Source organism: Crocuta crocuta, unplaced genomic scaffold (assembly GCF_008692635.1).
Source record: "Crocuta crocuta isolate KB4526 unplaced genomic scaffold, BGI_CrCroc_1.0 scaffold48, whole genome shotgun sequence".
Taxonomy (NCBI): domain Eukaryota; kingdom Metazoa; phylum Chordata; class Mammalia; order Carnivora; family Hyaenidae; genus Crocuta; species Crocuta crocuta.
In genome coordinates this window covers 8,926,696-8,939,336 of record NW_027533089.1, presented here as the reverse complement: position 1 = coordinate 8,939,336, position 12,641 = coordinate 8,926,696, and the positions used below count along the sequence as shown (strand labels likewise).

Here is a 12,641-nt window from a genome sequence, read left to right as displayed (position 1 = left end):
CTCAAACCTTTAAAGAATTTTAAGTTTGTTTTACTTATTTTTAAGAGGGAGAGAGACACAGAGGTGCAGAAAGCAGGGGTGAGAGAGAGAGAGAGAGAGAGAGAGAGAATCTCAAGGAGGCCCTGTGCTGCCAGCACAGATGTCATGAACTGTGAGATCATGACCTAAGCCAAAATCAAGGGGCAGTGGCTTAACTGACTGAGCCACCCAGGCGTCCCCACTCATCCTTTAGACTCTTTTTTGCTACGCAGAAAAGATGAGGCTAGCTTGACCAAACCCACAAGGGAATGAAATAAAAATCTAGGTGCCCCAGTACTTGTAATGCAGTATAAGTCCATTCCTGATGGGACAGGGGGTAGAAGGGTAGATGAGGCCAGAGAGGGTGGCCGCCCTCCTAGCACCTGGGCCCTTGTTTCTGTCTTTGCACCTGCTGGAGAGGCCAGCCCAGGAAGCCGGGCGAGCGTAGCTATGCTGTGCCTGGCAGAGCTGGTGCGGGAGAAGCCCCTTTCCCCACGCCCCCTCCCCCACCCTGCCACTCTGCTGCTGCAGGTTATCTGCCACCTCTTCCTCAGCCCCTCTAAAGGTTAATTTGAGTACAGAGAACTAAAACCCAAAGTCACTAATTTGGCGAGATCTTATCAGGGCCAGAAGGGCCCATGATCTCTGCTCCGGGGCAAACTGAATCTCATCATTCTTGCCTCTAAGATGGCTGTTAGGGTCCCTTCCGCAGGTCACATGTGGCTATCCCCCAGTGATGGCCGTGAGTTCAAGCCCCTGAGGCGGGACTACGTTCCATGGTGGTGCTAGCTGCCCCACCCAGCACCACTCCTCTCCTACTTTCCATCTTTCTGTTTCATGCAAGTGACTGTTCCTGTCCTTGAACACTACACACTGATCCCTGAGTTTTCCAGGTTTTCTGAACACCAGTGTCTCAAGGAGCCTCCTACTTCCTGGTTAGGTCTCCAACCGTCTAAGTGACATCCTGCAGACTTCCTAGGCTTCCCTGTGGCACCCACTCCCTCTTCCTCCTTCACCTCGCCCTCCCCACCTCCGCAGACACTGCACTTTTCTCTCTCCACCACCACCCTTCTTCCTTCACTGGCTCTTCCTCCTTCCTGACATGTCCTCCCTGTTCCACACCCTTTCCGCACTGTCGCCGACCTATGCTGTCTACCATCATCCCCCGCCACCACCATCGCTGGCTTCCAGGGTCCCGGGCTGGCGTCACAGGGAGACAAGGAGCCACCCCCACTGAGGACGGCCTCCCAAGTGGGTTTCCCTGATTCTAGTTGTTACAATTCATGATGGAGGGCAAAGCAGGACAATATTCCTTAGGCCTGGGTTGCCAGCCTCTTCTTCCCACCAGTCTAAGAACCTAGGCTTTCTTGGAGTCCCCAGGCTGGTCCCCGAATAATCTGATTTCTTGTTGCTCCTGAAGGCAAACTTCTTAGTAAGACCCACAAGGCCATGCTTGCTCGCCACATTGGTCTGCCTTCTGTTTCTCAAATGTGCTATAGATCCTCCTACCGCTGGCCTTTTGGTCATGCTAGTCCCTCTATCTGGGACATTCTACCTCCCTACCCTCTTTTACCTGTTAACTCCTTTTGTTACTTATCTGTTGCTGTGTAACATCACCCCTCAAATCTGCCACCCTCAAACAACACAAATTTGCTATTTCACCGTTTCTTTGGGTCAGGAATCTGGGAGCAGCTTAGCCCGATGGTTCTGGGTCAGGGTCTCTCAGGAGGTTACATGTGAGCTGCTAGCCTGGGTTTCTGTCATCTGGAACCCCTTTGCAGCTCCCTCACTTGGTGATTGGTAGACCTCCATATCTCCTGGACCGTTGGGGGAGACCTGAGTTCCTTGTCACATGACCTTTACATGGGTTGAGTGTCCTTAGGACGTGCCGGCTGGCTTCCCCCAGAATTAGTGATCAGAGCAAAAAGGAGGAGCGCCTAGGTGGCTCACTCAGGTAAGCATCTGACTCTTGATCTCAACTCAGGTCTTGATCTCAGGGTTGTGAGTTCAAGCCCTGCATTGGGCTCCGTGCTGGGTGTGAAGCCTACTTAAAACGAGAGAGAGAGAGAGAGAGAGAAGGAGCCTAAAACAGGAGTTGTAGTCTTTTGGAACCTAACCTCAGAAGGGATATATCATCCCTTCTGCCATATGTTATGGGTTAAGTACACCAAACCTGGTACAGTGTGGGAGAAGTCCGCACATGGTATGAATACCAGGATGGGAGGTTCACAGAGGCCCATCATGGAGGCTGACTTAATTATCACTTCCTTTTCCTTAATATATTTTTGTAGGATTTTGTGATTACAGTTGGTCTCCCCCATTTGATCATAAGCTTCTTTCTTTAAAAATTTATTTTTAATATTTACTTATTTTTGATGGAGAGAGAGACAGAGCACGAGTGGAGGAGGAAGAGGAGGCAGACAGAGGGTGACACAGAATCCAAAGCAGGCCCCAGGCTCTGAGCTGTCAGCACAGAGCCCGACGCAGGGCTCAAACTCACAAACTGTGAGATCATGACCTGAGCTGAAGTCGGATGCTAAACTGACTGAGCCACCCATGTGCCCCTTAATCATATGCTTCTTGAGAACTGATATCTGTTTTGCTCATGTATCAGTTAGCTCTTACTGTAAAACAAACCAGCCAAACACTCAGTGGCTTAAAAAGCATCCATGTATTAGTTCTCAGGTGTCTATGGGTCAGCTCATGCATCTGGCATCAGCTATTGGGTTAGCTGGGGCTGATAGGCCCCAAATGGCCTCCTTCATCTGTCTGGCAGGTAGCTGGCCATTGGCTGGAACAATGAAAGTGAACGGGCCACGTTCAGTCAGCAGGCTAAGCAGGCTGTGTTTGCATGGCAGGTATAGGGTTTCAACGAGCCGTAAGGTACAAGGCATCTTAAATGATTTGGTGAAGGTACAACAGTCCTTTCACCACTTTCTACTGGCCAAGACAAGTCATAAGGCCAGCCCAGAGTCAAAAGGTGGAGAAATAGACACAAGCTGGGAGAAGCTGCAAAGTCACACTGCAAAGAGGTATGGATAATGGGAAGGGGGAAATGCAGCAGTTTTTGTAAACAATTTACAACAGCACACCATAGTGTCTCCAGAGCCTAGCACGGTGCCTGGCACATACAAGGTATTCAATAAAAAGATTCTTCCTTTCTCTTTCTTTCTTTCTTTCTTTCTTTCTTTCCTTCCTTCCTTCCTTCCTTCTTTCTTCCTTTCAAGTTTATTCATTGATTTTCAGAGAAAGAGAGAGCATGAGAAGGGGAGGGGCAGAGAGAGAGGGAAAGAAAGAATCCCAAGCTGGCTCTGTGCTGTTAGGGAAGAGCCTGACACAGGGCTTGATCCCATGAACTGAGAAATCATGACCTGAGCTAAAATCAAGTGCTGGATGATTAACTGAGCTAGCCAGGTGCCCCAAAAGAGTATTTCATAAATGAATGAGTTTGAACATTNGGTTTTTTTTTTTTTTTTTTTTTTTGCTTTTGGCTCCCTTCCTGTTGTGCAAGCACCTTGAAAGCAGGAAACTACTTATCTTATTCATGTTTGTGACTGTACAGCATTGCCACGGCACTGGGCTTCAGTAGTGATGAATATACGTAATGCCAACTCTTTCAGACTCTGTCTGCACATCACTATCATTTTCTCTTCCTCAGAGTTTAAAGGCTTGCATAGCAAATTTGCGTAGGTTTTGCAATGCAACAGACCAGGGCTTAGATCCTGAATCTGTCACTGAGTCACTGACCAGCTGTGTGACCTTGGCAAGTCCTTCACCCAGCTGAGCCCCAGTTTCTTCTTCCACAAAATGGGAGTGCCGTCCTCAGAACTGCTGTATGGCTTCGTTGCAGTTGGATGTGCGAGTGCTGAACAAAGTCGTAGGTACTGAATAAATGCCCCTCCTTCCCTTTACCCTGGTGCCCCACATCACCTCGACATTGGGCCCCTCCATCCCCTGCCCTGGCTCTTCTAGTCTTGCCCAGGAAGGTCACACTTCTCACGTCCCTTGAGCACAATCACTGATGTAATCAGCTAAACCCTAAACAGCAGTGCAATTCCTACTGACACAGATGGGCAGGAAAACTGTCCCTCTCACAGGTGTTTTTTGCCACTGCCCGGTCGAGCTTCTCTAATCCTGAGGCCAGAGGATCTTCCTCTTGTGCCCCTCAGCTGTCTGGAAGCCCAGCTGCCTTCTGTTGCTCTGTCCTACGGACCATTTGCCCTCCAGTCACCATACAAGTGCTTACCGCTCAGGTCCTTTTAAAGATCCTCTGTGTAGTTCTTCCTAGCTTGGCTGTCTTACCTCCTGTTCTTCCCTTTCTTTCTTTACACCTTCTTCTTCCCTCTCCCATTACCCTTTACTATTTTGACCTTTTTTCCATATGTCAGGCAGCATGCTAAGCACTTTATATTAATTGTCTCGTTAATTCTTATATCACACCTAATGGCATAACACTATTAGCAAACCACCGTTTCCCTGATGAGGAGACTGAGGCTCAGAGAGTTCACCTAACTGGCTCATGGCCACACACTTGGTAGGTGGTAGAGCCAGGATTAAACCTGAGTTCTTGCCCCAAAGCTTATGCCGTCTCCCTCATTTTATCCCCCCTTCCCTCTTGTTGCCTAGTTGTGCGTCCTGCAGTGACTTCCGGGTAGAACATTCCTTCTCCTCTCTAGACGGCTGGTCTGGAAGTTCTTCTAAATTACCTCCTTCCTCCTTGGCTCCTCACCTACCTTTCTCCCGAGGGCAGCACAGTTCAACAGAACTTTCTGTGATGATAGAAATGTTCTCTGCACTGTTCTTTACCGTAGCCACTAGACACATGTGGCTTTTGAGTGCTTTTGATATGCGATCAGTATGACAGAAATTGCATTTTACATTTTATCTAATTTTAATTAATTTAAATTTAAACAGCCATATGTGGTTATCAGACAACACAACTGTATAGTGTCATCTTTGTGAAGCTCCTGCTGGAGAGAAGATGGGAAGTCGAGGTGGGGAAAGGTACACGGGGAGAAAAGAAAATTGAGAAAGCCATGGAACTATCTTCTCGTGAATCAAATTGACCTAACTAAGACTAAGCTTCTCATAAGGAAACATCATTTAATAACGTCCAGATTTCTGGTCCAACATTCTTTCCTGGACCTCTGCCTTCCAGTCACTAAATTCCTGGTGAGGTCATCAAGAATGCCAGGCTTCTGGAATCATGTGGGGGCTCCCCGGAGGGACAGCCTTCCTGCACAATATGTGGGATTGAAATGTACTCATTTCAGTGCAGGGAGAGTGAGAAGTCACTGCAGTAAGATATCCTTCTTCAGTGTTGCTGCTGAAATCCATGTGCCATCCATATGACCTTTGGCTTGCAATTTACAATTCTGTAGAGTTCCCACTCCATAGAATTTCTGGAAATGCAAATTTTAAAACTCACCAGCAGTAGTTTCAGAAACCCCAAATGGCACTTTTTCTGTCTAGAATCGAGACAGCTTCCAGGATTTATATGCAAAGAGACCTCAGAAATGCTTTCTTGATGAATTTGATAATCATGAGCCTTCAAAGGTTAACAAATTTCTATTGGATAAAACTGCCCAGTTCTAGAAGCAAAAAATTCATTCTTTTACTCATTTATCCATCTAATTATCCGACAAGCATCTTCTGACTTTATAGGAAGTTCTAAAATGCAGGTGGGGAAGGGGGGTGAAAAAAAAAAAAGAAAGACAAATAACTTACAGATTTAACTTCCTTTTTATTTCAAAAGCAAATACAGAGGTTTTATGCTAGTAACCCAAAGGATGTATAGCATTGAGTCCCCGCTCCTAGTGTTTTCTACCAGGTATCCTTTATCTATCTATCTATCTATCATCTATCTATCTATCTATCTATCTATCTAATATTATCAAGTCCCTTTAATGCACAGACTGTTCATTTAGTTATTATCACAGAATTGTGAAGTTATAAAGCCTTTTAATTTTATTTTTATCATGAAATGGACAGCCTCAGCAAACTGCAATTTATCTTTTCACATACCTGCTTCTATCTCCAGAGTCTGGGTTCTAGAGGGCTGGGCTAGGACACCACATTGACTTCCGTGTCCTCACACCCAAGAGCACTGCCTGGCACATACTGGGTGCTATTAAATGTTGGAACATAAAACCACAGAAATGCGATACTTGGTTGGATCCATGATCCACCCAACCAGCAGTGTGTCTCCAACATGGGAGTCAAAATCCCAAAGGGATCTGAAGCAGCTAGTGCTGGGATCAATTCATTGACTCCCTCCCTTCCTGATTATATGTCTAGCTTCTGTGTCGTAAGAAATTCTCTAAGTACACTAATCACAAAGAGGACCTCTTTTTTTCTCCTTTTATTTCTTTGTGTGCATGTGTCCTAACACCTCATCACTGTCACGTTCAAAAGTTGTTTGTTCTCTATCTACTTCTAACAACACAATATTTGGTGAAGATTTCAAGATTATAGTCTTATCCATGCCCTTCACAGTTTTTGAAACTTCTGTCGCACCCATTTTTGACTTGTGCCTTTACAGACCAGAATGTGTTCTTGGGAAAAGCCTTTTATGAATATGGAAGCCACCCATTTTGCCTTTTTGTCATCTCTGCATAGTCTTCTCTGAGGCCTTTCATAAGGCCCAAGGACAAAAACTGTATAGAATATTCATTATTTAATTTATTTATTTGACGACTCACTCTGCAAATATTTATGGCATGCCTACTATGTGCCAGCCACTGCAGTTCTGTGTTGGGTTAAGAATGAATAAAATCACAAATCCCTCCTTGTTCTTGCCTTTCTGATGCAACTTCCTGTTCAACTTCTAGAGTGAACATTGTTTGCTCTTATGGACTGAATTGTGTTCCCACCAAATTCAGATATTGATGTCCCAACACCCAGTACCTCAGAATTTGACTATATTTGGAGAAAAGGCCTTTAAGGGCATCGCTAAGGCATAATGAAGTCATACAGGGGGGCTTCATCCAATATGGTTGGTGTCTTTTTAAGTCAGAAAAGATTAGGACACAGACATGAACAGAGGGAAGAACATGTGAAGACATAGGAGAAGAGAACCGTGTACAAACCAGGGAGAGAGACCTCAGACGAAACCAACCCTCTTGACACCTTGATCTTGGACTTCCAGTCTCCAGGACTGTGAGATAAATCAATTTCTGTTGTTTAAGCCACGCAGCCTGAGGTGCTTTGTTATGGCAGCCCCAGCAGACTAATGCCTTTGGCAACTCATAACCCCTGTATATATATTCTTTTGTTTCTTGTCCTTCATTTTCTTCTCTTTTTTGTTTTGTTTTGCAGTGTTGATGATCTCTTAGAGATCTTTTCTTCTTTTCACATGTGTGTCATCTTTCCTCGGCTAGGCTGCAAGTTCCTCAAGGGAGAAGCCAAGGAAATAAGACACCATCTTTGGGATTTTCACCTACTCCTGAGCAATAGGCAGGGCCATTTTATTTTATTTTTTAATGTTTATTTATTTTTGAGAGAGACAGTGGGGGAATGGCAGAGAGAGAGGGAGACGCAGAATCTGAAGCAGGCTCCAGGCTCTGAGCTGTCAGCACAGAGCCAATGTGGGGCTTGGACACATGGACCACGAGACCATGACCTGAGCTGAAGTCGGATGCTTAACCAACTGAGCCACCCAGATGCCCCAGTGCAGGGGCCATTTTAAAGGTGAGGAAACAGAGGCTCTGGAGAGATAGCCAAGATGCCCAAGATCTCTCCAGTTGGCTGGGGAGGTGAGAGTGTGCTGGATTCTCCATACATCTTCCTGGTTCCAAAGCCACCAGGCCTGCCACCTCACCAGTTTTCCTTCTTGAGTGCCTGAGCTGGTGGCTCACAACTAGTTAAATACCTCAGAGAGCTGAGCTCAGAGCTGGCCCTCAGCCGACACTCAAAAACTATTTATGGACTTGAGTGATTTAAATCAAGATGGTTGGGCTGACCCAGGGCGATTAACCTGACAGCACTTCTCTCACATCGTGGACAGACGGAAGCTTTCTGGGAGAAATGTAAAGACCTGGGGTGTCAGGAATCACTATCTCTTCCTCCCCCCAGCTAACAGATAAAAGCTCGGCCTTGACTGTGCACTTTTAAATTTTCTGTCAGAACAAGTTGTAAACACTAATGCATTTGGTAGTGCTCAGTCAACTGGCAATTATTTGTTGTGACAAGGCAAAGATGGCATCCGCCAAGGATGTTGACATCCTCCAACCCCCCCAGTTTCCTTTGGACCAAGAATGACAGCATCCTTCTCCAGGGAGGACAACTGTTTCACCCCCAGCAGAGGCCTGCAGGCAGCAGGACGCAGAAGAAGCCCCAGGACAGGCTGCAGGAGGGGGCAGGGCCAGGAGCGGCCTCCACGGGGGTCCAACTCTACCATGGTTTAAAACACTCTGGAAACAATGGCCATTCAAATGCTCCTTCGGTGGTGAAAATGGTTATAAAAATAGATCTGACCTTTTGTGTTTTCCTAATTTTGTACCATGTGTATTTATCACCTATTTAAAAATAAATGAAAAAAAATTTTAGGTTCCACATGGTCTTACACCCAGAACTGGAAACAGTGTAGAGCTGACCTAAGAGCACTAGCCTGGGGGGGTCAGTGAAATGGTATTAGTTTCTGCTTTGCCACTAACTTAGTTTCTAAAACGCAAATTCTTCCTGCTTAAAACCCTCGGAAGATCAATCACCCACAGAATAAATTCAAACTCGTTAGCTTGGCCTGTGAGACCAGGGATGCTCTAACTCCTGCCTACCTGGCTTAGTGTAAGATCCCCTAGAAGCAGATCCTTCCATAAGGATTTGGGTGCTAGTGCAAGATGGCTAAAGGGAAGTGACCCTCAGAGCACGGTAAGGCTGTGGGGGTGTGAGAGACAAGGAAGGAAGGGATGCCAATAAGGGGTGGGAACCTTGGGTTCAATCCCTCAGGGTCTCTCTGAGAGACTGTGTACACGGTCTAAAGACACTCCTTAGAATTATCTGACCATGGGGTGCCTGGGCGGCTCACTTGGCTGAGTGTCCAACTTTAGCTCATGTCGTGATCTCACAGTTTGTGGGTTTGAGCCTTGTATCTGGCTCTGTGCTGACAGCTCAAAGCCTGGAGCCTGCTTCAGATTCTGTGTCTCCCTCTCTCTCTGCCCCTCCCCTGCTCATGCTTGGTCTGTCTCTAAAAAATAAATAAATGCAAAAGAAAATAAAAGAATTTTCTGACCAGGGTGAGGAAGCTGGGGCTTTGTTTACCACCTCCCTTCCTCACCAGTTGAGGGTTGACCTGAGGACACTGACTCCTTAGCCCTTCTCATCTGTCTCATGTAAGGGCTGAATATACTCTTAGGACCAAAGAACACTCAGGCAGCGAGATGTGGGTGCTTGAGATAGAATCTACGGATGGGCTGGACAGACCATAACAATGTCTGCAGTGCCCTGCCACTCTTTCCATTGAGAGGTGGAATCTACTTCTCTACCCCTTGAACCCGGACTTGCCTTTTGGCAAAGAGCATGCAGAGCTTACAAAGTCGTAGGAGTTCTTGGCCTAGGTCCCAAAAGACCTTACAGCATCTGCTCTTATACTTGTGGAACTGTGTTGCACCATGGGAACAAGACCAGGCTTGGTTGCTGAAGGATGAAAGACAAATGGGGCAGAGAGGAGTCATCCAGCTAAGGGCCCTCAGGTCAACCAGCCACCAGTCAACTTGCCAGCTGACCAGGAACACACACCCTAGCGAGCCCAGCCCAGAAGTTCAGCTCGGCCTAAACTGCTGAGCTCACAATCATAAACTAAATACTAAGTTGCTTCACACTACTAAATTTGGGGGTAGTTTGTTATGCAGCAAAAGCTAACTGATACAGCAATTTAAGGGAACTGACCGGAGCTGCAAGTAGGCTCTAGAGTCGGCCAAGGGACACCAATAGCTCCTAGCACCCTCCTTGTATTATTCTCTATTATGGTGCAACAAATCACCCTAAAACATAGCAGCTTAAAACAACGTTGTATTATTTCATATGGTGTCTGAAAGTCAGAACTGGGGAGGGGCTCAGCGGGGTGGTTCTGGCTCAGGGTCCCTCATTAGGTTATTGACAAGATGTCGGCTGGGCTGGCAGACATGGGAAGGTTGGACTAGGGCTGGAAGCTGTGCTTCCAAGCTCATTCCTGTGGCTGCTGACAAGTCTTTAATTCCTTACTGGCTGTTGGCTGGAACCTCAGCTCCTCACCACGTGGGCTTCCACAGGACTGCCTGTGGCACGGCTATATTCTATCGGTCTACACAGACTAACTGGAACAGCGTAGGAGAGGGTTGCCCAAGGGTGGCAATACGAGAGGCGGGATCTCTGGAGGCTGCCTACCCCACTATCTTTTCTCCCTCATCCACCCACGCTCCCTGCCATACACTCCACCCTTCAAATGACTCATTCATTCCCTGAATACTTAATAATGATAACAGCTATTATTGTTTTTGTAAGGCCACTAAGTGTCAGGCACTGTGATAGTTCATGTATGAAAGCCATGTGTTTTCTTCATCTCTGACTCCTTGTCCTTCTGGGAAAGATCTCCCATGATATTGTGATAATACATGATAATAAGAAACATGTATTTGGTCTCCATTCTTCATCCTGGGACAGAGCTCTTAGAACCCTGGGAATTTCTGAGTGAGGGGGTAAGAGGAATGTCTTCTGTTATTCATAATGAGCCCCTTTAACCATACCTGCTTTCCCTGGAGGGTGGTGCCTTCTCACCCCCAATCCCCTCCCAAGGCCACAGGGCTTGACAGAGAACCAAAGTCAGGGCAGAACCAAAGTCACTGCGGGAGTCACCCCGCCACTCACAGGCAAAGAGCATAAAACTTCTACCTGCCTATGGTTGTTTTTGCTTTTGTTTTCCAGTGAAAGGAATCAGACACACTTTTGTTAAAAGAAATGAATAACAGCAAGAAAAGGTAGAAAGAAAGAGAACATTCTGAGGAGCAAAAGAAACACACCCCCACCTAATACCGCACACACTGGCTCTGGGAACCTTTCCTCGCATAGGAGAAGAAAAGAATGAAGAAGCGTGCTGGAACCCCGGTGCTCTGTGCCTGTCCCAGTGCTCTTGGGGCACCCATCTGTCCTGCCACATGCCAGCCTCGGGACCTTGAGCAGCTGCATTGAGCCTGAGCCTACTCCATGGGCACTGCTGGCTGGAGCCATGCTAACCCCTGGTAGGGCGCACAGATCGCAGCCACTGGCAGTAGCTGGACTGGTTGCTCTGGAAGCCTTAGAAGTTCAAGGATGCCTCAGTCTGGAAAAATTTCACAAGCATTTAGGTGGGGCAGGAAGGAAGGGGAGAAGAGGCTCCTGTGAAGTCAGCACAGTAGGGGCCGGTGGTGAGGGGAAGAGGGATGGTTACTCAGTTCCTGCCATGCCCTTCAGACTACAGCGCAGGTCCAATGGCTCAGAATCCTGAATGACCCCTCCCCTGGGAAGCCCTCCTTGACTGCACACAGGAAACATTCCTCTATAAGAACGTGCATCACCTTGTGTCGTGATCCTCCCTTCAACAACACTGAAATTTTGGTAGATACCCACAGCCCAGTGGGCTAGAGACTTGGGAACAGAGTGGGGCCCTCAGTAAGTGCTTGTTGACCTGAGGATAATGGGGAATATCTAAGGCAAGGCTTCTACATGTGCTCTGAGAAAGAGAAACAGCACTCAATCCTGTGCTTCTGGTGACCTCCACTGAGGAACCGAATGCTTCTCTCCCACGGACGGCAGCTCCTGAGACACTGAGTGTCAAGCAGGGAGGGGGCAGCCCCTGGAACAAGGATTCCTTGGGCTCAGATTCTGTCTCCACCACCTACCAGCTGTGTGGCTCTGAGCAGGTCAGAAGACAGCAAAGGTACCCACCGTGAGGACTGTGAGGACGGAAGGGGTCACTACACACACGAGCAGGCGGACCTGTGCCTGCCAGGTAACAAGCACTCTGCCATGTCAGCCCTTAGCACCCGCCCTGTCTTCCCCAGCTCACAAAAGCAGAACTCCAAACTCGTTCAGGGACTGTCCCGAACGTGTGTGGGGACAGAGGGACTGGCCATGACTGCTCCTCTAACAAGCTCATGCGCCAGGTCCCGAGAGGGAGAGGGCAGCTAGGCCCTAGGCCACTAGGCCAGTGTTCAAGGAGAGGCCTCTAGGAGGGAGGGGGTCGGGGGTGGCCTTGGCTTCAAGTGCCTGATCCCATGCACTTGTGAGCCTCCCCAAACCTCTGCACCCTGGTTTGGGACTCAAACGAGGGCCAGCTTGGATCTCAGGCCTGCCTTTCTGTTCCTCGACTCCTGGCCTTTGCTGCTGTCCTCGGGGACAAGCTATTTTAGGTAGCAGTCAAAATAAAACTGAGATTAACCCAGAATTCTTGGCAGCCAAACAATACCATAATTATGTGCGTTTTAACTTCAGAAATCGGGCAGCTGAAGCTGAGCCGCTGGGGCGTGTGGGGTGCTTGGAGGATAAGAAGCCTCCATCCAGCGCTAAGTTACCTTCACGCGCCCGTCGCCACGGTGGCCACCAGAGACTGGCAGGATCCTAGGGACACATTCTCCCCAGGGAATCATTTTGTCTGAATAACAATACAACTT

General features: G+C 47.7%; 1 protein-coding gene across 1 annotated transcript in view; it reads right to left on the bottom strand.

Annotated features, from left to right (window-relative positions):
• BCAR3 (BCAR3 adaptor protein, NSP family member) overlaps positions 1-12,641 on the bottom strand; it is a 205,764-nt gene that overhangs the window by 142,980 nt on the left and 50,143 nt on the right. The gene's annotated exons all lie outside the window — the stretch shown is intronic.